Here is a 20,601-nt window from a genome sequence, read left to right on the forward strand (position 1 = left end):
TGGGCCGGATCCGGTCCGGTGGTTGCGTGGTGGCCCGTTCCCTGGGCCGGATCCGGTCCGGTTGTTGCGCGGTGGCCCGTTCCGCGGGCCGGATCCGGTCCAGTTTTTGCGCGGCGGCCCGGATCCGGTTCGGTTTTTGCGCGGCGTCCCGTTCCGCGGGCTGCATCCGGACCGGTTTTTGCGCGGCGGCCCGTTCCCCGGGCCGGATCCGGTCCAGTTTTTGCGCGGCAGCCCGGGTCCGGTCCGGTTGTTGCGCGGCGGCCCGTTCCACGGGTCGCATCCGGTTCGGTTTTTGCGCGGCGGCCCGTTTCGCGGTCCGGATCCGGTCCGGTTTTTGCGCGGCGGTCCGTTCCGCGGGCTGCATCCGGTCCGGTTTTTGCGCGGCGGCCCGTTTTGAGGGCCGGATCCGGTCCAGTTTTTGCGCCGCAGCCTGGATCCGGTCCGGTTTTTGCACGGCGGCCCGTTCCGCGGGCCGGATCCTGTCCGGTTTTTGCGCGGCGCCCTGTTCCGCGGGCCACATCTGGTCCGTTTTTTGCGCGGCGGCGCAATCCGCGGGCCGGATCCGGGCCGGTTTTTGCGCGGCGGCGCATTCCGCGGGCCGGATCCGGTCTGTTTTTGCGCGGCGGCGCATTCCCTGGGACAGATCCGGTCCGGTTCTTGCGCGGCGGCCCGTTCTTCGGGCCGGATCCGGTCCGGTTTTTCCGCGGCAGCGCATTCCGTGGGCCGAATCCGGTCCAGTTTTTGCACGGCGGCCGGGGTCCGTTTCGGTTTTAGCGCGGCGGCCTCTCCCGCAGGCTGGATCCGGTCCAGTTTTTGCACGGTGGTCCGTTCCGCGGGCCGGATCCGGTCCGGTTTTTGCGCAGCGCCCCGGTCCACGGGCCGCATCCGGTCCAGTTTTTGCGCGGCAGCCAGGATCCGGTCCGGTTTTTGCACGGCGGCCGGGGTTCGTTTCGGTTTTAGCGCGGCGGCCTCTTCCGCGGGCCGGATCCGGTCCGGTTTTTGCGCGGCGGCCCGTTCCGTGGGCCGGATCCGGTCCGAATTTTTCACGGCAGTCCGTTCCGCGGGCCGGAACCGGTCCGGTTTTTGCGCCGCAGCCTGGATTCGGTCCGGTTTTTGCGCGGCAGTCCGTTCCGCTGGCCGCATCCGGTCCGGTTTTTGCGCTGCAGCCCGTTCTGCGGGCCGCATCCGGTTCGGTTCTTGCGCGGCGGCGCATTCCGCGCGCTGGATCCGGTCCTGTTTTTCCGCGGCGGCGCATCCCCTGGGACGGATCCGGTCCGGTTCTTGCGCGGCGGCCCGTTCCCCGGGCCGGATCACTTCCGGTTTTCCCTCGGCGCTGCATTCCACGGGCTGGATCCGGTCCAGTTTTTCCGCGGCAGCATATTCCGGGGCCGGATCCGGTTCGGTTTTTGCGCGGCGGTCCGTTCGGCGGGACGGATCTGGTCCGGTTTTTGCGCGGCGGCCCGTTCCGCGGGCCGCATCCGGTCCGGTTTTTGCGCGGCGGGCCGCCTCTGGTCCGGTTTTTCCGCGGCGGTCCATTCCCGCGGCCGCATCCGGTCCGGTTTTTGTGCGGCGGCCCATTCCATAGGCCGGATCCGTTCCGGTTTTTGCGCGGCGGCCCGTTCCGCGGGCCAGATCCGGTGCGGTTGTTGCGCGGCGGGACGGATCGTGTCCGGTTTTTGCGCGGCCTCCTGTTCCGCGGTCCCGTTCCGGTCCGGTTTTTGCGCGGCGGCCCGTTCCGCAGGACAGATCTGGTCCAGTTTTTGCATCGCGGCCCGTTCTGCGGGCCGCATCCGTTCCGGTTTTTGCGCGGCGGGCCGGATCTGGTCCGGTTTTTGCGCGGCGGCCCGTTCCGCGGGCCGCATCCAGACCGGTTTTCGCGCGGCGGCCCGTTCCCCGGTCCGGATCCGGTCCAGTTTTTGCTCGGCAGCCCGTTCCGTGGGCCGGATCCGGTCCGGTGGTTGCGTGGTGGCCCTTTCCCTGGGCCGGATCCGGTCCGGTTGTTGCGCGGTGGCCCGTTCCGCGGGCCGGATCCGGTCCAGTTTTTGCGCGGCGGCCCGGATCTGGTTCGGTTTTTGCGCGGCGTCCCGTTCCGCGGGCTGCATCCGGTCCGGTTTTTGCGCAGCGGCCCGTTCCGTGGGCTGCATCCGTTCCGGTTTTTGCGCGGCGGGCTGGATCTGGTCCGGTTTATGCGCGGCGGCCCGTTCCGTGGGCCGCATCCAGACCGGTTTTTGCGCGGCGCCCTGTTCCGCGGGCCACATCCGGTCCGTTTTTTGCGCGGCGGCGCAATCCGCGGGCCGGATCCGGGCCGGTTTTTGCGCGGCGGCGCATTCCGCGGGCCGGATCCGGTCTGTTTTTGCGCGGCGGCGCATTCCCTGGGACAGATCCGGTCCGGTTCTTGCGCGGCGGCCCGTTCTGCGGGCCGGATCCGGTCCGGTTTTTCCGCGGCAGCGCATTCCGTGGGCCGAATCCGGTCCAGTTTTTGCACGGCGGCCGGGGTCCGTTTCGGTTTTAGCGCGGCGGCCTCTCCCGCAGGCTGGATCCGGTCCAGTTTTTGCACGGTGGTCCGTTCCGCGGGCCGGATCCGGTCCGGTTTTTGCGCAGCGCCCCGGTCCACGGGCCGCATCCGGTCCAGTTTTTGCGCGGCAGCCAGGATCCGGTCCGGTTTTTGCACGGCGGCCGGGGTTCGTTTCGGTTTTAGCGCGGCGGCCTCTTCCGCGGGCCGGATCCGGTCCGGTTTTTGCGCGGCGGCCCGTTCCGTGGGCCGGATCCGGTCCGAATTTTTCACGGCAGTCCGTTCCGCGGGCCGGAACCGGTCCGGTTTTTGCGCCGCAGCCTGGATTCGGTCCGGTTTTTGCGCGGCAGTCCGTTCCGCTGGCCGCATCCGGTCCGGTTTTTGCGCTGCAGCCCGTTCTGCGGGCCGCATCCGGTTCGGTTCTTGCGCGGCGGCGCATTCCGCGGGCCGGATCCGGTCCTGTTTTTCCGCGGCGGCGCATCCCCTGGGACGGATCCGGTCCGGTTCTTGCGCGGCGGCCCGTTCCCCGGGCCGGATCACTTCCGGTTTTCCCTCGGCGCTGCATTCCGCGGGCCGGATCCGGTCCAGTTTTTCCGCGGCAGCATATTCCGGGGCCGGATCCGGTTCGGTTTTTGCGCGGCGGCCCGTTCGGCGGGACGGATCTGGTCCGGTTTTTGCGCGGCGGCCCGTTCCGCGGGCCGCATCCGGTCCGGTTTTTGCGCGGCGGGCCGCCTCTGGTCCGGTTTTTCCGCGGCGGTCCATTCCCGCGGCCGCATCCGGTCCGGTTTTTGCGCGGCGGCCCATTCCATAGGCCGGATCCGTTCCGGTTTTTGCGCGGCGGCCCGTTCCGCGGGCCGGATCCGGTCTGGTTGTTGCGCGGCGGGACGGATCGTGTCCGGTTTTTGCGCGGCCTCCTGTTCCGCGGTCCCGTTCCGGTCCGGTTTTTGCGCGGCGGCCCGTTCCGCAGGACAGATCTGGTCCAGTTTTTGCATCGCGGCCCGTTCTGCGGGCCGCATCCGGTCCGGTTTTTGCGCGGCGGGCCGGATCTGGTCCGGTTTTTGCGCGGCGGCCCGTTCCGCGGGCCGCATCCAGACCGGTTTTCGCGCGGCGGCCCGTTCCCCGGGCCGGATCCGGTCCAGTTTTTGCTCGGCAGACCGTTCCGTGGGCCGGATCCGGTCCGGTGGTTGCGTGGTGGCCCGTTCCCTGGGCCGGATCCGGTCCGGTTGTTGCGCGGTGGCCCGTTCCGCGGGCCGGATCCGGTCCAGTTTTTGCGCGGCGGCCCGGATCCGGTTCGGTTTTTGCGCGGCGTCCCGTTCCGCGGGCTGCATCCGGACCGGTTTTTGCGCGGCGGCCCGTTCCCCGGGCCGGATCCGGTCCAGTTTTTGCGCGGCAGCCCGGGTCCGGTCCGGTTGTTGCGCGGCGGCCCATTCCACGGGTCGCATCCGGTTCGGTTTTTGCGCGGCGGCCCGTTTCGCGGTCCGGATCCGGTCCGGTTTTTGCGCGGCGGTCCGTTCCGCGGGCTGCATCCGGTCCGGTTTTTGCGCGGCGGCCCGTTTTGAGGGCCGGATCCGATCCGCTTTTTGCGCCGCAGCCTGGATCCGGTCCGGTTTTTGCACGGCGGCCCAGGTCCGGTCCGGTTTTAGGGCGGCGGCATGTTCCGCTGGCCGCACCCGGTCCGGTTTTTGCACGGCGACCCATTCCGCGGGCCGCATGCGGTCCAGTTTTTGCGCGGCAGCCCGGATCCGGTTCGGTTTTAGCGCGGCGGCCTGTTCCGCGGGCCGCATCCGGTCCGGTTTTTGCGCGGCGGCCCGTTCCGCGGGCCGGACCTGGTTCGGATTTTGCGCAGCGGCCCGTTGTGCGGGCCGCATCCGGTCCGGTTTTTGCGCGGCGGCCCATTCCATAGGCCGGATCCGTTCCGGTTTTTGCGCGGCGGCCCGTTCCGCGGGCCGGATCCGGTCCGGTTGTTGCGCGGCGGGACGGATCGTGTCCGGTTTTTGCGCGGCCTCCTGTTCCGCGGTCCCGTTCCGGTCCGGTTTTTGCGCGGCGGCCCGTTCCGCAGGACAGATCTGGTCCAGTTTTTGCATCGCGGCCCGTTCTGCGGGCCGCATCCGATCCGGTTTTTGCGCGGCGGGCCGGATCTGGTCCGGTTTTTTCGCGGCGGCCCGTTCCGCGGGCCGCATCCAGACCGGTTTTCGCGCGGCGGCCCGTTCCCCGGTCCGGATCCGGTCCAGTTTTTGCTCGGCAGCCCGTTCCGTGGGCCGGATCCGGTCCGGTGGTTGCGTGGTGGCCCGTTCCCTGGGCCGGATCCGGTCCGGTTGTTGCGCGGTGGCCCGTTCCGCGGGCCGGATCCGGTCCAGTTTTTGCGCGGCGGCCCGGATCCGGTTCGGTTTTTGCGCGGCGTCCCGTTCCGCGGGCTGCATCCGGACCGGTTTTTGCGCGGCGGCCCGTTCCCCGGGCCGGATCCGGTCCAGTTTTTGCGCGGCAGCCCGGGTCCGGTCCGGTTGTTGCGCGGCGGCCCGTTCCACGGGTCGCATCCGGTTCGGTTTTTGCGCGGCGGCCCGTTTCGCGGTCCGGATCCGGTCCGGTTTTTGCGCGGCGGTCCGTTCCGCGGGCTGCATCCGGTCCGGTTTTTGCGCGGCGGCCCGTTTTGAGGGCCGGATCCGGTCCAGTTTTTGCGCCGCAGCCTGGATCCGGTCCGGTTTTTGCACGGCGGCCCGTTCCGCGGGCCGGATCCTGTCCGGTTTTTGCGCGGCGCCCTGTTCCGCGGGCCACATCTGGTCCGTTTTTTGCGCGGCGGCGCAATCCGCGGGCCGGATCCGGGCCGGTTTTTGCGCGGCGGCGCATTCCGCGGGCCGGATCCGGTCTGTTTTTGCGCGGCGGCGCATTCCCTGGGACAGATCCGGTCCGGTTCTTGCGCGGCGGCCCGTTCTTCGGGCCGGATCCGGTCCGGTTTTTCCGCGGCAGCGCATTCCGTGGGCCGAATCCGGTCCAGTTTTTGCACGGCGGCCGGGGTCCGTTTCGGTTTTAGCGCGGCGGCCTCTCCCGCAGGCTGGATCCGGTCCAGTTTTTGCACGGTGGTCCGTTCCGCGGGCCGGATCCGGTCCGGTTTTTGCGCAGCGCCCCGGTCCACGGGCCGCATCCGGTCCAGTTTTTGCGCGGCAGCCAGGATCCGGTCCGGTTTTTGCACGGCGGCCGGGGTTCGTTTCGGTTTTAGCGCGGCGGCCTCTTCCGCGGGCCGGATCCGGTCCGGTTTTTGCGCGGCGGCCCGTTCCGTGGGCCGGATCCGGTCCGAATTTTTCACGGCAGTCCGTTCCGCGGGCCGGAACCGGTCCGGTTTTTGCGCCGCAGCCTGGATTCGGTCCGGTTTTTGCGCGGCAGTCCGTTCCGCTGGCCGCATCCGGTCCGGTTTTTGCGCTGCAGCCCGTTCTGCGGGCCGCATCCGGTTCGGTTCTTGCGCGGCGGCGCATTCCGCGCGCTGGATCCGGTCCTGTTTTTCCGCGGCGGCGCATCCCCTGGGACGGATCCGGTCCGGTTCTTGCGCGGCGGCCCGTTCCCCGGGCCGGATCACTTCCGGTTTTCCCTCGGCGCTGCATTCCACGGGCTGGATCCGGTCCAGTTTTTCCGCGGCAGCATATTCCGGGGCCGGATCCGGTTCGGTTTTTGCGCGGCGGTCCGTTCGGCGGGACGGATCTGGTCCGGTTTTTGCGCGGCGGCCCGTTCCGCGGGCCGCATCCGGTCCGGTTTTTGCGCGGCGGGCCGCCTCTGGTCCGGTTTTTCCGCGGCGGTCCATTCCCGCGGCCGCATCCGGTCCGGTTTTTGTGCGGCGGCCCATTCCATAGGCCGGATCCGTTCCGGTTTTTGCGCGGCGGCCCGTTCCGCGGGCCAGATCCGGTGCGGTTGTTGCGCGGCGGGACGGATCGTGTCCGGTTTTTGCGCGGCCTCCTGTTCCGCGGTCCCGTTCCGGTCCGGTTTTTGCGCGGCGGCCCGTTCCGCAGGACAGATCTGGTCCAGTTTTTGCATCGCGGCCCGTTCTGCGGGCCGCATCCGTTCCGGTTTTTGCGCGGCGGGCCGGATCTGGTCCGGTTTTTGCGCGGCGGCCCGTTCCGCGGGCCGCATCCAGACCGGTTTTCGCGCGGCGGCCCGTTCCCCGGTCCGGATCCGGTCCAGTTTTTGCTCGGCAGCCCGTTCCGTGGGCCGGATCCGGTCCGGTGGTTGCGTGGTGGCCCTTTCCCTGGGCCGGATCCGGTCCGGTTGTTGCGCGGTGGCCCGTTCCGCGGGCCGGATCCGGTCCAGTTTTTGCGCGGCGGCCCGGATCCGGTTCGGTTTTTGCGCGGCGTCCCGTTCCGCGGGCTGCATCCGGTCCGGTTTTTGCGCAGCGGCCCGTTCCGTGGGCTGCATCCGTTCCGGTTTTTGCGCGGCGGGCTGGATCTGGTCCGGTTTATGCGCGGCGGCCCGTTCCGTGGGCCGCATCCAGACCGGTTTTTGCGCGGCGGCCCGTTCCCCGGTCTGGATCCGGTCCAGTATTTGCTTGGCAGCCCGTTCCGCGGGCTGGATCCGGTCCGGTGGTTGCGCGGCGCCCCTTCCGCGGGCCGGATCCGGTCCAGTTTTTGCGCGGCGGCCCGGATCCGGTCCAGTTTTTGCGCGGCAGCCCGGGTCCGGTCCGGTTGTTGTGCAGCGGCCCGTTCCACGGGTCGCATCCGGTTCGGTTTTTGCGCGGCGGCCCGTTTTGAGGTCCGGATCCGGTCCGTTTTTTGCGCGGCGGTCCGTTCCGCGGGCTGCATCCGGTCCGGTTTTTGCGCGGCGGCCCGTTCCGCAGGTCGGATCCCGTCCAGTTTTTGCGCAGCGGGCCGGATCCTGTCCGGCTTTTGCGCGGCGCCCTGTTCCGCGGGCCACATCCGTTCCGTTTTTTGCGCGGCGGCGCGATCCGCGGGCCGCATCCAGTCCGGTTTTTGCGCGGCGGCGCATTCCGCCGGCCGGATCCGGGCCGGTTTTTGCGCGGCGGCGCATTCCGCGGGCCAGATCCGTTGCGTTTTTGTCGGCGGCGCATTCCCTGGGACGGATCCGGTCCGGTTCTTGCGCGGCGGCCCGTTATTCGGGCCGGATCCGGTCCGGTTTTTCCGCGGCAGCGCATTCCGTGGGCCGGATCCGGACCAGTTTTTGCGCGGCGGCCAGGGTCCGTTTCGGTTTTAGCGCGGCGGCCTCTCTCGCGGGCCGGATCCGGTCCAGTTTTTGCACGGTGGTCCGTTCCGCGGGCCGCATCCGGTCCGGTTTTTGCGTGGCGACCGGGGTCCGGTTCGGTTTTAGCGCGGCGGCCTCTTCCGCGGGCCGGATCCGGTCCGGTTTTTGCGCGGCGGCACGTTCCGTGGGCTGGATCCGGTCCGAAATTTTCACGGCAGTCCGTTCTGCGGGCCACATCTGGTTCGGTTCTTGCACGGCGGCGCATTTCTGCGGGCCGGATCCAGCCGGTTTTTGCGCGGCGGCGCATTCCGCGGGCCGCATCCAGACCGGTTTTTGCGCGGCGGCCCGTTCTGCGGGCCGGATCCGTTCCGGTTTTCCCTCGGCGCTGCATTCCACGGGCCGGATCCGGTCCAGTTTTTCCGCGGCAGTATATTCCGGGGGCCGGATCCGGTTCGGTTTTTGCGCGGCGGTCCGTTCCGCGGGACGGATCTGGTCCGGTTTTTGCGCGGCGGTCCGTTCCGCGGGACGGATCTGGTCCGGTTTTTGCGCGGCGGTCAATTCCCGCGTCTGGATCCGATCCGGTTTTTTCGCGGTAGTCCATTACGGGGGCTGGATCCGGTCGGGTTTTTTCCGCGGCAGTCCATTCCGTGGGCCGGATCCGGCCCGTTGTTCCACAGCAGTGCATACCGGGTGCCGGATCGGTTCCGTTTTTTCCGCGGCGGCGCGCTACGCGGGCCGGATCCGGTCCGGTTTTTGCGCGGCGGCCCGTTCCGCGGGCCGCGTCCGGTACAGATTTTGCGCGGCGGCCCAGGTCCGTTTCGGTTTTTGAGCGGCGGCCCGTTCCGCGGGCTGGATCCGGTTCGGTTTTTGCCCGGCGGCCCGTTCCGCGGGCCGGATACGGTCCGGTTCTTGCGCGGCGGCCCGTTCCTCGGGCCGGATCCGGTCCGGTTTTTCCGTGGCAGCGCATTCCGCGGGCCGGATCCGGTTCGGTTTTAGCGCGGCGGCCTCTTCCGCGGGCCGGATCCGGTCCGGTTCTTGCGCGGTGGCCCGTTCCGCGGGCCGGATCCGGTCCGTTTTTTGCGCGGCGGCGCATTCCGCGGGCCGGATCGGGTCCGGTTCTTCCGCGGCGGCGCATTCCGTGGGCCGGATCCGGTCTGTTTCTTGCGCGGCGGCCTGTTCGACGGGCCGCATCCGGTCCGGTTTTTCCGCGGCGGCGCATTCCTTGGCCCGATCCGGTCCGTTTTTTGCGCAGCGACCCGTTCTGCGGGCCGGATCCGGTCCGGTTTTTGCGCGGCGGTGCATTCCGCGGGCCGGATCCGGTCCGATTCTTGCGCGGCGGCCCGTTTCCCGGGCCGCATCCGGTCCGTTTTTTTGAGCGGCGGTGCATTCCGCGGGACGGATCTGGTCCGGTTTTTGCGCGGCGGCCCGTTCTGCGGGCCGGATCCGTTCCGGTTTTCCCTCGGCGCTGCATTCCGCGGGCCGGATCCAGTCCGGTTTTTCTGCGGCAGTCCATTCCGGGGTCCGGATCCGGTTCGGTTTTTGCGCGGCGGCCCGTTCCGCGGGCCGCGTCCGGTCCAGTTTTTGCGCGGCGGCCCGGCTCCGGTTCGGTTTTTGCGCGGCGGCCCGTTCCGCGGGCCGCATCCGGACAGGTTTTTGCGCGGCGGTCCCTTCAGCGGGCCGCATCCGGTCCGGTTTTTGCTCGGCGGCCCGTTCCGCGGGCCGGATCCGGTCCGGTTTTTGCACGGCGGTCCGTTTCGCGGGCCGGATCCCTTCCGGTTTTTGTGCGGCGGGCCAGATCCGGTTAGGTTTTAGCGCAGTGGCCCATTCCGGGGGCCGGACCCGGTCCGGTTTGTGCGCAGCGGCCCGTTGCGCGGGCCGCATCCGGTTCGGTTTGTTTCGCGGCGGCCCGTTCTGCGGGCCGGATCCGGTCCGGTTTTTGCGCGGCGGACCGTTCCTCGGGACGGATCCGGTTCGGTTTTTGTGTGGCTGCCCATTCCGCGGGCCGGATCCGCTCCGGTTCTTGCGCGGCAGCCCGTTCCTCGGGACGGATCCTGTTCGGTTTTTGCGCGGCGGGCCGGATCTGGGCCGGTTTTTGCGCGGCGGCCCGTTCCGTGGGCCGCATCCGGTCCGGTTTTTGCGCGGCGCGCCGGATCTGGTCCGGTTTTTCCGCGGCAGTCCATTCCCGCGGCTGGATCCAGTCCGGTTTTTGCGCGGCATCCCGGAACCCGACCGGTTTTTGTGCGGCGGCCCATTCCGCTGGCCGGATCCGGTCCGGTTTTTGTGCTGTGGCGCGTTCCGTGGGCCGCATCCGGTTTGGTTTTTGCACGGCGGCCCGTTCCGCGGACCGGATACGGTCCAGTTTTTCCGCGGCAGCCCGGACCCGGTCCGGTTTTTGCGCAGCGGCCCATTCCGCTGGCCGTATCCGGTCCGGTTTTTGTGCTGCGGCGCGTTCCGCTGGCTGCATCCGGTCCGGTTTTTGCGCGGCGGCCCATTCCGCAGTCCGGATACGGTCCGGTTTTTGCGCGGCGGCCCTGATCCGGTTCGGTTTTTGCTCCGTGGTCCTTTCCGCGGGATGGATCCGGTCCGGTTTTTGCGCGGCGGCTCATTCCGCTGGCCGGATCCGGTCCAGTTTTTGCGCGGCGGCCCGGATCCGGTTCGGTTTTTGCGCGGCGGTCCGCTCCGCGGGACGGATCTTGTCCAGTTTTTGCGTGGCGGACCGTTCCGCGGGCCGGACCCGGTCCGGATTTTGCGCAGCGGCCCGTTGCGCGGGCTGCGTCCGGTCCGGTTTTTGCGCGGCAGCCCATTAAGGGGGCCGGATCCGGTACGGTTTTTGCATGGCGGGCTGCATCCGGACCCGTTTTTGCGCGGCGACCCGTTCCGCGGGCCGCATCCGGTCCGAATTTTGCGCGGTGGCGTGTTCCGCTGGCCGGATCTGGTCCGGTTTTTGCACGGCGCTCCGTTTCGCGGGCCGGATCCGGTCCGGTTTTTGCGCGGCGGCCCGTATCCGGTCCGGTTTTTGCGCAGCGGCCCGTTCCGCGGGCGGTATCCGGTCCGTTTTTTTTCGCGGCAGCCCATTCTGCGGGCCGCATCTGGTCCGGTTTTTGTGCGGTGGACCGTTCCGCTGGCCGCATCCGGTCCGGTTTTTGCGCGGCTGGCCGGATCCCGTCCGGTTTTTGCGCGGCAGCCCATTCCGTGGGCCGGATCCCGTCCGGTTTTTGCGCGGCGCACCGTTCCGCGGGCCGCATCCAGTCCGGTTTTTACGCGGCAGCCCGGAACCCGACCGGTTTTTGCGCAGCGGCCCATTCCGCTGGCCGGATCCGGACCGGTTTTTGTGCTGTGGCGCGTTCCGCAGGCCGCATCCGGTTCGGTTTTTGCGCGGCGGCCCGTTCCGCGGGCCGGATACGGTCCGGTTTTTCCGCGGCAGCCCGGACCCGGTCCGGTTTTTGCGCGTCGGGCCGGATCCGGTTCGGTTTTAGCGCGGCGACCCGTTCCGCGGGCAGCATCCAGTCTGGTTTTTGCGCGGCGGCCCGTTCCGCTGGCCACATCCGGTCCAGTTTTTGCGCGGCGGCCAGGGTCCGGTTCGGTTTTAGCGCGGCGGCCTCTCCCGCAGGCCGGATCCGGTCCGGTTTTTGCACGGTGGTCCGTTCCGCAGGCCGCATCCGGTCCAGTTTTTGCACTGTGGTCCGTTCCGCGGGCCGGATCCGGTCCGGTTTTTGTGCGGCGGCCCGTTCCGCGGGCCGCATGCGGTCCAGTTTTTGCGCGGCAGCCCGGATCCGGTCCGGTTTTTGCGCGGCGGCGCATTCCGCAGGCCGGATCCGGTCCAGTTTTTCCACGGCAGCGCATTCCACGGGCCGCATCCGGTTCGGTTTTAGGGCGGCGGCCCGTTCGACGGGCCGCATCCGGTCCGGTTTTTCCGCGCAGGTGCATTCCTTGGCCCGATCCGGTCCGTTTTTTGCGCGGCGGCCCGTTCTGCGGGCCGGATCCGTTCCGGATTTCCCTCGGCGCTGCATTCCACGGGCCGGATCCGGTCCAGTTTTTCCGCGGCAGCGCATTCCGCGGGCCGCATCCGGTTCGGTTTTAGCGTGGCGGCCTCTCCGCGGGCCCCATCCGGTCCGGTTCTTGCGCAGCGGCCCGTTCCGCGGGCTGGATCCGGTCCGGTTCTTCTGCGGCGGCGCATTTCGCGGGCCGGATCCGGTCCGGTTTTTGCGCGGCGGCGCATTCCGCGGGCCGGATCCCGTCCGTTTTTTGCACGGCGGCGCATTCCGCTGGCCGGATCCGGTCCGGTTTTTCCGCGCAGGTGCATTCCTTGGCCCGATCCGGTCCGTTTTTTGCGCGGCGGCCCATTCTGCGGGCCGGATCCGTTCCGGTTTTCCCTCGGCGCTGCATTCTACGGGCCGGATCCGGTCCAGTTTTTCCACGGCAGTGCATTCCGGGGGCTGGATCCGGTCCGGTTTTTCCGCGGCAGTGCATTCCGTGGGCCAGATCCGGTCCGGTTTTTCTTTGGCGGCACATTCCGGAGGCCGGATCTAGTCTGGTTTTTCCGCGGCAGGCATTCCGGGTGGCCGGAGCCAGTCCGTTTTTTACACGGCAATGCGTTGCGGCGGTCGGATCCGGTTCGGTTTTTCTGCGGCAGTCCATTCCGGGGTCCGGACCCGGTCTGGATTTTCCGCGGCAGTGCATTCCGGGGGCTGGATGCAATCCGGTTTTTCCGCGGCAGTGCATTCCGTGGGCCGGATCCGGTCCGGTTTTTCCGCGGCAGTGCATACCGGGGGCCTGGATCCGGTCTGGTTTTTCCGCGGCAGTCCATACTGGAGGTCGGATCTGGTCTGGGTTTTCTGCCGCAGTCCATTCCGGGGGCCGCATCCGGTCCGGTTTTTGCGCGGCGGACTGTTCCGCTGGCCGGACCCGGTCCCGATTTCCGCAGCGGCCCGTTGCGCGGGCCGCATTCTGTCCGGTTTTTGCGCGGCGGCCCATTCCATAGGCCGGATCCGGTCCGGTTGTTGCGCGGCGGCCTGTTCCGCAGTCCGGATCCGGTCTGGTTGTTGCGCGGTGGCCCGTTCCTTGGGACGGATCGTGTCCGGTTTTTGCGCGGCGGCCTGTTGCGCGGTCCCGATCCGCTCCGGTTTTTGCGCGGCGGGACGGATCCGGTCCGGTTTTTGCGTGGCGGTCCGTTCCGCAGGACAGATCTGGTCCAGTTTTTGCACGGCGGCCCGTTCCGCTGGCCGCGTCCGGTGCGGTTTTTGCGCAGCGGGACGGATCCGGTCCGGTTTTTGCGCGGCGGCCCGTTCCACGGGCCGCATCCGGTCCGGTTTTTGCGCGGCGGCCCGTTCCGCGGGTCGGATCCGGTCCAGTTTTTGCGCGGCAGCACGGATCCGGTTCGATTTTTGCTCGGCGGCCCGTTCCGCGGGCTGGATCCTGTCCGGTTTTTGCGGCGGCGGCCCGTTCCGCGGGCCGCATCCGGTCCGGTTTTTGCGCGGCGGCGCGTTCCGCGGGCCGGATCCGGTCCAGTTTTTGCGCGGCGGCCCGTTCCGCGGGCCGGATCCGGTCCAGTTATTCCGCGGCAGCGCATTCCGCGGGCCGCATCCGGTCCGGTTCTTCCCCGGCGGCGCATTTCGCGGGCCGGATCCACGCCGGTTTTTGCGCGGCGGCGCATTCCACGGGCCGGATCCGGTCCGGTTTTTGCGCGGCGGCGCATTCCGCGGGCCGCATCCGGTCCGGTTTTTGCGCGGCGGCGCATTCCGCGGCCGCATCCGGTCCGGTTTTTGCGCGGCGGCGCATTCCGCGGCCGCATCCGGTCCGGTTTTTCCGCGCAGGTGAATTCCTTGGCCCGATCCGGTCCGTTTTTTGCGCGGCGGCCCGTTCTGCGGGCCGGATCCGTTCCGGATTTCCCTCGGCGCTGCATTCCACGGGCCGGATCCAGTCCAGTTTTTCCGCGGCAGCGCAGTCCGCGGGCCGCATCCGGTTCGGTTTTAGCGTGGCGGCCTCTCCGCGGGCCCCATCCGGTCCGGTTCTTGCGCAGCAGCCCGTTCCGCGGGCTGGATCCGGTCCGGTTCTTCTGCGGCGGCGCATTCCGCGGGCCGGATCCCGTCCGGTTTTTGCGCGGCGCACCGTTTGACGGGCCGGATCCGGTCCGGTTTTTCCGCGCAGGTGCATTCCTTGGCCCGATCCGGTCCGTTTTTTGCGCGGCGGCCCGTTCTGTGGGCCGCATCCTGTCCGGTTTTCCCTCGGCGCTGCATTCCACGGGCCGGATCCGGTCCAGTTTTTCTGCGGCAGTGCATTCCGGGGGCCGGATCCGGTCCGGTTTTTCCTCGGCAGTGCATTCCGCGGGCCAGATCCGGTCCGGTTTTTCTTTGGCGGCGCATTCCGGAGGCCGGATCTAGTCTGGTTTTCCGCGGCAGGCATTCCGGGTGGCCGGAGCCAGTCCGTTTTTTACACGGCAATGCGTTGCGGCGGTCGGATCCGGTCCGGTTTTTCTGCGGCAGTCCATGCCGGGGTCCGGACCCGGTCCGGTTTTTCCGCGGCAGTGCATTCCGGGGGCTGGATCCGGTACGGTTTTTCCACAGCATTCCATTCCGCGGTCCATATCCGGTCCGGTTTTCCGCGGCAGTGCATTCCGGGGGCAGGATGCAATCCGGTTTTTCCGCGGCAGTGCATTCCGTGGGCCGGATCCGGTCCGGTTTTTCCGCGGCAGTGCATACCGGGGGCCCGGATCCGGTCTGGTTTTTCCGCGGCAGTCCATACTGGAGGTCGGATCCGGTCCGGGTTTTCTGCGGCAGTCCATTCCGGGGGCCGCATCCGGTCCGGTTTTTGCGCGGCGGCCCGTTCCGCAGTCCGGATCCGGTCCGGTTGTTGCGCGGTGGCCCGTTCCTTGGGACGGATCCAGTTCGGTTTTTGCGCGGCGGGACGGATCGTGTCCGGTTTTTGCGCAGCGGCCTGTTGCGCGGTCCCGATCCGGTCCGGTTTTTGCGCGGCGGGACGGATCCGGTCCGGTTTTTGCGTGGCGGTCCGTTCCGCAGGACAGATCTGGTCCAGTTTTGCACGGCGGCCCGTTCCGCTGGCCGCGTCCGGTGCGGTTTTTGCGCGGCAGTCCATTCCGCGGGCCGCATCCGGTCCGGTTTTTGCGCGGCGGGCCGGATCCGGTCCGGTTTTTGCGCGGCGGCCCGTTCCGCGGGCCGCATCCGGACCGGTTTTTTGCGCGGTGGCCCGTTCCCTGGGCCGGATCCGGTCCAGTTTTTTCGCGGCAGCCCGGGTCCGGTCCGGTTTTAGTGCGGCGGCCCGTTCCACGGGTCGCATCCGGTACGGTTTTTGCGCGGCAGTCCATTCCGCGGGCCGGATCCGGTCCGGTTTTTGCGCGGCGGGCTGCATCCGGACAGGTTTTTGCGCGGCGGACCCTTCCGCGGGCCGCATCCGGTCCGGTTTTTGCGCGGCGGCCCGTTCCGCGGGCAGCATCCGGTCCGAATTTTGCACGGCGGCGTGTTCCGTGCGCCGGATCCGGTCCGGCTTTTTCACGGCGGTCCGTTCCGCGGGCCGGATCCTGTCCGGCTTTTTTCGCGGCAGCACATTCTGCGGGCCGCATCTGGTCCGGTTTTTGTGCGGCGGGCCGGATCCCGTCCGGTTTTTGCGCGGTACACCGTTCCGCGGGCCGCGTCCAATCCGGATTTTGTGCAGCGGCCCATTCCGCTGGCCGTATCCGGTCCGGTTTTTGCGCGGCGGGACGGATCCGGTCCGGTTTTTGCGTGGCGGTCCGTTCCGCAGGACAGATCTGGTCCAGTTTTGCACGGCGGCCCGTTCCGCTGGCCGCGTCCGGTGCGGTTTTTGCGCGGCGGCCCATTCCGCAGTCCGGATACGGTCCGGTTTTTGCACGGCGGTCCGTTCCGCGGGCCGGATCCTGTCCGGTTTTTGCGCGGCGGCGCGGGTCCGGTTCGGTTTTTGAGCGGCGGCCCGTTCCGCGGGCTGGATCCGGTTCGGTTTTTGCGCGGCGGCCCGTTCCGCCGGCCGGATCCGGGCCGGTTTTTGCGCGGCGGTGCATTCCGCGGGCTGGATCCGGTCCGCTTTTTCCGCGGCGGCGCATTCCCTGGGACGGATCCGGTCCGGTTTTTGCGCGGCGGCCCATTCCGCGGGCCGGATCCGGTCCAGTTTTTGCGCGGCGGGCCGGATCCGGTTCGGTTTTTGCGCCGCGGTCCGTTCCGCGGGACGGATCTGGTCCGATTTTTGCGCGGCGGCCTGTTCCGCGGGTCGCATCCGGTCCGGTTATTGCGCGGCGGCCCGGATCCGGTTTGGTTTTTGCGCGGCGGCCCGTTCCGCGGGACGGATCCGGTCCGGTTTTTGCGCGGCGGCCCATTCCGCGGGCCCCATCCGGTCCAGTTTTTGCGCCGCAGCTTGGATTCGGTCCGGTTTTTGCACGGCGGCCCCTTCCGCGGGTCGGATCTGGTCCAGTTTTTGCGCGGCGGCCTGGATCCGGTTCGGTTTTTGCGCGTCGGCCCGTTCCGCGGGCTGGATCCGGTCCGGTTTTTGCGCGGCGGCCCGTTCCGCGGGCCGCATCCGGTCCGGTTTTTGCGCGGCGGCGCGTTCCGCGGGCCGGATCCGGGCCGGTTTTTGCGCGGCGGCGCATTCCGCGGGCCGGATCCGGTCCGGTTTTTCCATGGCAGCGCATTCCGCGGGCCGCATCCGGTTCGGTTTTAACGCGGCGGCCTCTTCCGCGGGCCGCATCCGGTCCGGTTCATGCGCGGCGGCCCGTTCCGCGGGCTGGATCCGGTCCGGTTCTTCCGCGGCGGTGCATTTCGCGGGACGGATCCACGCCGGTTTTTGTGCGGCGGCGCATTCCACGGGTCGGATCCGGTCCGGTTTTTGCGCGGCGGCGCATTCGACGGGCCGCATCCGGTCCGGTTTTTGTGCGGCGGTGCATTCCGCGGGCCGGATCCGGTCCGGTTTTTGCGCGGCGGCGCATTCCGCGGGCCGCATCCAGTCCGGTTTTTGCGCGGCGGCGCATTCCGCGGCCGCATCCGGTCCGGTTTTTGCGCGGCGGCGCATTCCGCGGCCGCATCCGGTCCGGTTTTTCCGCGCAGGTGAATTCCTTGGCCCGATCCGGTCCGTTTTTTGCGCGGCGGCCCGTTCTGCGGGCCGGATCCGTTCCGGATTTCCCTCGGCGCTGCATTCCACGGGCCGGATCCAGTCCAGTTTTTCCGCGGCAGCGCAGTCCGCGGGCCGCATCCGGTTCGGTTTTAGCGTGGCGGCCTCTCCGCGGGCCCCATCCGGTCCGGTTCTTGCGCAGCAGCCCGTTCCGCGGGCTGGATCCGGTCCGGTTCTTCTGCGGCGGCGCATTCCGCGGGCCGGATCCCGTCCGGTTTTTGCGCGGCGCACCGTTTGACGGGCCGGATCCGGTCCGGTTTTTCCGCGCAGGTGCATTCCTTGGCCCGATCCGGTCCGTTTTTTGCGCGGCGGCCCGTTCTGTGGGCCGCATCCTGTCCGGTTTTCCCTCGGCGCTGCATTCCACGGGCCGGATCCGGTCCAGTTTTTCTGCGGCAGTGCATTCCGGGGGCCGGATCCGGTCCGGTTTTTCCTCGGCAGTGCATTCCGCGGGCCAGATCCGGTCCGGTTTTTCTTTGGCGGCGCATTCCGGAGGCCGGATCTAGTCTGGTTTTCCGCGGCAGGCATTCCGGGTGGCCGGAGCCAGTCCGTTTTTTACACGGCAATGCGTTGCGGCGGTCGGATCCGGTCCGGTTTTTCTGCGGCAGTCCATGCCGGGGTCCGGACCCGGTCCGGTTTTTCCGCGGCAGTGCATTCCGGGGGCTGGATCCGGTACGGTTTTTCCACAGCATTCCATTCCGCGGTCCATATCCGGTCCGGTTTTCCGCGGCAGTGCATTCCGGGGGCAGGATGCAATCCGGTTTTTCCGCGGCAGTGCATTCCGTGGGCCGGATCCGGTCCGGTTTTTCCGCGGCAGTGCATACCGGGGGCCCGGATCCGGTCTGGTTTTTCCGCGGCAGTCCATACTGGAGGTCGGATCCGGTCCGGGTTTTCTGCGGCAGTCCATTCCGGGGGCCGCATCCGGTCCGGTTTTTGCGCGGCGGCCCGTTCCGCAGTCCGGATCCGGTCCGGTTGTTGCGCGGTGGCCCGTTCCTTGGGACGGATCCAGTTCGGTTTTTGCGCGGCGGGACGGATCGTGTCCGGTTTTTGCGCAGCGGCCTGTTGCGCGGTCCCGATCCGGTCCGGTTTTTGCGCGGCGGGACGGATCCGGTCCGGTTTTTGCGTGGCGGTCCGTTCCGCAGGACAGATCTGGTCCAGTTTTGCACGGCGGCCCGTTCCGCTGGCCGCGTCCGGTGCGGTTTTTGCGCGGCAGTCCATTCCGCGGGCCGCATCCGGTCCGGTTTTTGCGCGGCGGGCCGGATCCGGTCCGGTTTTTGCGCGGCGGCCCGTTCCGCGGGCCGCATCCGGACCGGTTTTTGCGCGGTGGCCCGTTCCCTGGGCCGGATCCGGTCCAGTTTTTTCGCGGCAGCCCGGGTCCGGTCCGGTTTTAGTGCGGCGGCCCGTTCCACGGGTCGCATCCGGTACGGTTTTTGCGCGGCAGTCCATTCCGCGGGCCGGATCCGGTCCGGTTTTTGCGCGGCGGGCTGCATCCGGACAGGTTTTTGCGCGGCGGACCCTTCCGCGGGCCGCATCCGGTCCGGTTTTTGCGCGGCGGCCCGTTCCGCGGGCAGCATCCGGTCCGAATTTTGCACGGCGGCGTGTTCCGTGCGCCGGATCCGGTCCGGCTTTTTCACTGCGGTCCGTTCCGCGGGCCGGATCCTGTCCGGCTTTTTTCGCGGCAGCACATTCTGCGGGCCGCATCTGGTCCGGTTTTTGTGCGGCGGGCCGGATCCCGTCCGGTTTTTGCGCGGTACACCGTTCCGCGGGCCGCGTCCAATCCGGATTTTGTGCAGCGGCCCATTCCGCTGGCCGTATCCGGTCCGGTTTTTGCGCGGCGGGACGGATCCGGTCCGGTTTTTGCGTGGCGGTCCGTTCCGCAGGACAGATCTGGTCCAGTTTTGCACGGCGGCCCGTTCCGCTGGCCGCGTCCGGTGCGGTTTTTGCGCGGCGGCCCATTCCGCAGTCCGGATACGGTCCGGTTTTTGCACGGCGGTCCGTTCCGCGGGCCGGATCCTGTCCGGTTTTTGCGCGGCGGCGCGGGTCCGGTTCGGTTTTTGAGCGGCGGCCCGTTCCGCGGGCTGGATCCGGTTCGGTTTTTGCGCGGCGGCCCGTTCCGCCGGCCGGATCCGGGCCGGTTTTTGCGCGGCGGTGCATTCCGCGGGCTGGATCCGGTCCGCTTTTTCCGCGGCGGCGCATTCCCTGGGACGGATCCGGTCCGGTTTTTGCGCGGCGGCCCATTCCGCGGGCCGGATCCGGTCCAGTTTTTGCGCGGCGGGCCGGATCCGGTTCGGTTTTTGCGCCGCGGTCCGTTCCGCGGGACGGATCTGGTCCGATTTTTGCGCGGCGGCCTGTTCCGCGGGTCGCATCCGGTCCGGTTATTGCGCGGCGGCCCGGATCCGGTTTGGTTTTTGCGCGGCGGCCCGTTCCGCGGGACGGATCCGGTCCGGTTTTTGCGCGGCGGCCCATTCCGCGGGCCCCATCCGGTCCAGTTTTTGCGCCGCAGCTTGGATTCGGTCCGGTTTTTGCACGGCGGCCCCTTCCGCGGGTCGGATCTGGTCCAGTTTTTGCGCGGCGGCCTGGATCCGGTTCGGTTTTTGCGCGTCGGCCCGTTCCGCGGGCTGGATCCGGTCCGGTTTTTGCGCGGCGGCCCGTTCCGCGGGCCGCATCCGGTCCGGTTTTTGCGCGGCGGCGCGTTCCGCGGGCCGGATCCGGGCCGGTTTTTGCGCGGCGGCGCATTCCGCGGGCCGGATCCGGTCCGGTTTTTCCATGGCAGCGCATTCCGCGGGCCGCATCCGGTTCGGTTTTAACGCGGCGGCCTCTTCCGCGGGCCGCATCCGGTCCGGTTCATGCGCGGCGGCCCGTTCCGCGGGCTGGATCCGGTCCGGTTCTTCCGCGGCGGTGCATTTCGCGGGACGGATCCACGCCGGTTTTTGTGCGGCGGCGCATTCCACGGGTCGGATCCGGTCCGGTTTTTGCGCGGCGGCGCATTCGACGGGCCGCATCCGGTCCGGTTTTTGTGCGGCGGTGCATTCCGCGGGCCGGATCCGGTCCGGTTTTTGCGCGGCGGCGCATTCCGCGGCCGTATCCGGTCCGGTTTTTGCGCAGCGGCCCGTTCGACGGGCCGCATCCGGTCCGGTTTTTCCGCGCAGGTGCATTCCTTGGCCCGATCCGGTCCGTTTTTTGCGCGGCGGCCCGTTCTGCGGGCTGGATCCGTTCCGGATTTCCCTCGGCGCTGCATTCCACGGGCCGGATCCGGTCCAGTTTTTCCGCGGCAGCGCATTCCGCGGGCCGCATCCGGTCCGATTCTTGCGCGGCAGCCCGTTCCGCGGGCTGGATCCGGTCCGGTTCTTCTGCGGCGGCGCATTTCGCGGGCCGGATCCGGTTCGGTTTGTTCGCGGCGGTCCCTTCCGCGGGCCGGATCCGGGCCGGTTTTTGCGCGGCGGCGCATTCCGCGGGCCAGATCCGGTCCGTTTTTTGCGCGGCGTCCCGTTTGACGGGCCACATCCGGTCCGGTTTTTCCGCGCAGGTGCATTCCTTGGCCCGATCCGGTCCGTTTTTTGCGCGGCGGCCCGTTCTGTGGGCCGCATCCTGTCCGGTTTTCCCTCGGTGCTGCATTCCACGGGCCGGATCCGGTCCAGTTTTTCCGCGGCAGTGCATTCCGGGGGCCAGATCCGGTCCGGTTTTTCCTCGGCAGTGCATTCCGCGGGCCAGATCCGGTCCGGTTTTTCTTTGGCGGCGCATTCCGGAGGCCGGATCTAGTCTGTTTTTTCCGCGGCAGGCATTCC

The sequence above is a fragment of the Phalacrocorax carbo genome, chromosome 10 (genome assembly GCF_963921805.1).
Source record: "Phalacrocorax carbo chromosome 10, bPhaCar2.1, whole genome shotgun sequence".
NCBI classification, from domain to species: Eukaryota; Metazoa; Chordata; class Aves; order Suliformes; family Phalacrocoracidae; genus Phalacrocorax; species Phalacrocorax carbo.